At 47.4% G+C, this 2,777-nt stretch overlaps 1 long non-coding RNA gene across 1 annotated transcript; it reads right to left on the bottom strand.

Moving 5' to 3' along the window:
* Positions 1-1,010: 1,010 nt before the first annotated feature.
* LOC130331734 (uncharacterized) lies at positions 1,011-2,213 on the bottom strand. The gene is made up of 2 exons (XR_008874576.1): positions 1,908-2,213; positions 1,011-1,058 (listed from the first exon to the last, which is right to left on the bottom strand). It is a non-coding gene; the product is annotated as an uncharacterized LOC130331734 (long non-coding RNA).
* Positions 2,214-2,777: the final 564 nt, after the last annotated feature.

The following is a 2,777-nucleotide window of genomic DNA, read 5'->3' as shown; positions in this document are numbered from 1 at the left end:
CTGGCACCAGTTCACTTAAACAAAAAAAACGTTTTCCACCGGAGTACCCCTTTAACCCCCTGATAGGTTTCCTGCAGAGTTTTTGTTATCAGAGCCCTAAACTGCTTCCATGGGGTTATACCAAAAATTAAGATGTATATAAAGATGGACTATCCTGCACTATCCCTACAATAAATAGGGATCACTGTTAATACAAATAATGTCATAGTGGCTATCCTGGACCATGCACCTCAGTCTTCAAACCCTCCCTCTTCCATGTTTAATTGACATCCTCCCGCCACCTCCAAATTCCCTGGGCATGCACAAAGAATAGGTGTACCCTACAATATAATGACATGCACAGCCGAACCCCCCCCCCCCCCCCCGATCCTAATTACACACACAGCCAAATCCCTCCAGTAAAAATGCACAGAGCCCAACCCCCCTCCAGTACAATTACACGCAGAGCCCAACCCCCACCCCCCCCTCCAGTATCATTACACGCAGAGCCCAACCCCCCCCCACCCCCTCCAGTATCATTACACGCAGAGCCCAACCCCCCCCCCCCACCCCCTCCAGTATCATTACACGCAGAGCCCAACCCCCCCCCCAGCCCCTCCAGTATCATTACACGCAGAGCCCAACCCCCCACCACCACCAGTATAATTACACACAGAGCCCAACCCCCTCCTCCAGTATAATTACACAGAGCCCAACCCCCTCCAGTATAATTACACGCAAAGCAGACCCAGTATAACTAAATGCAGAGCCCAACCCCTCTAATAAAAATGCACAGTCAACCCCCCCCCCCATAATTATACTTCAAGCTGAAACCCCCCAATATAATTATACGCAGAGCAAAACCCTTCTAGTATAATTACTTGCAGAACCAACCTCTCCCCCCTCCCAATATTATAATCAGACCCAGACCACCACACAGAGCCAGTATAATTACTTACAATGCCAAACCCCCCTGGCAGTATGCAGTTTTATATCCCTAATAAGAATACATACATCCTTTCTTCTTCTTCTTTTCTTCTTCTTCTTCCCACCTGCACCATCGCCTTCTCCTTCACCATCTTGAATAGAACAAAGGAAATCTATTATAATCCCCAAGCAAATAACTTCAGTTTTAATGTGACGATATAAAACAATCCTTTAAGTGTAACTGTGTCCTAGAGAGCGAGTATATATAGGTACAATAAACACGCCCGGACTCAATTCATAGTGATTAGGGCTGAAACAACTAATCGCCAACTAATAGATTATGAAAATAATTGTTAACTATTTTCATAATCGATTTATCAGTTGGTCGATTAGTTGGTCAGACAATTTCTACAGTTGACATACACTTAGCAATCATCACTATGTATATATGTGGTCCTCGGCAGCCTGTTTAGTGAGGAGGGGGCCCAGCACACCCCATCTTCTGCAGCTATGGTGAGTCCCCGGTTGTCAGGCTCTGTGCTAAAGGCCAGAATCACAATAGCTACAGAGAAGATGTAGGAAGTGGAAGATTGTGTGTGCTGGCCCCCTCTTCACTAAATGGGATGGACCACCAGAGAATGTGCTGCCCCTCCTATCTGGCCACAGGTAAGAAACAGAGGTGGTATAGCCCATACAAGGGGAAAAAATGAAATCATATTTAAAAGAATTCTTATAATTATTTAAATATAATAAAAAAGCTCCTTCTCTCAGCATCTACCCGACCCCACAAACACTAAACACACAATGCATCCCTTACCAAAATCACACAAGACCTTCAGTCCGATCCCCTCCCTAATCTAACTCCCAAATTATCTTCACCTCTATGGTAATTTTTATCCGATTAGTCGAAACAATAATTGACCAACCAAAGATTATGAAAATAACCCTTACTAGTCACAGCCCTACTAATGATTATAAGGACAAACTCCAAGGAAACTCACCATCTTCCTCCTCATCCTTGTTTTCCAGAGTTTGTTTGTCCAGCTGTTTTGTCACCTCATCGATGACAGGTGCTGAAGCTCCCACTTCTTTATCAGCGTCTTGTCCTACAAGATACACAAGTAAAGAAGGTAATTCCAAGACTTCATATACAAAGCATTATGGTCAGAGCCTCACATGTGATCAGAAGAAGAGCACAACATGCAGATATACCTTGTATCTAACAGACTCCATAATAAGTCAGTGGAGTCCATGGAGCGCTGTTTTATGACTGACACAGGAGACATGAGGGGACGCTAGTGACCGTGACACACAGGAGACATGGGGGGACACTAGTGACCGGGACACACAGGAGACATGGGGGACACTAGTGACCGTGACACACAGGAGACAAGGGGGGACATTAATGACCGTGACACACAGGAGACATGGGGGGACACTAGTGACCGGGACACACAGGAGACATGGGGGGACACTAGTGACCGGGACACACAGGAGACATGGGGGGACACTAGTGACCGGGACACACAGGAGACATGGGGGGACATTAATGACCGGGACACACAGGAGACATGGGGGGACACTAATGACCGGGACACACAGGAGACATGAGGGGAGACTAGTGACCGGGACACACAGGAGACATGAGGGGAGACTAGTGACCGGGACACACAGGAGACATGGGGGGACATTAATGCCCGGGACACACAGGAGACATGGGGGGACATTAATGCCCGGGACACACAGGAGACATGGGGGGACACTAGTGACCGGGACACACAGGAGACATGGGGGGACACTAATGACCGGGACACACAGGAGACATGGGGGGACACTAATGACCGGGACACACAGGAGACATGGGGGGACAC

Source organism: Hyla sarda, unplaced genomic scaffold (genome assembly GCF_029499605.1).
Source record: "Hyla sarda isolate aHylSar1 unplaced genomic scaffold, aHylSar1.hap1 scaffold_3537, whole genome shotgun sequence".
Lineage (NCBI taxonomy): Eukaryota > Metazoa > Chordata > Amphibia > Anura > Hylidae > Hyla > Hyla sarda.
This window is presented reverse-complemented; position numbering and strand designations above follow the sequence as displayed.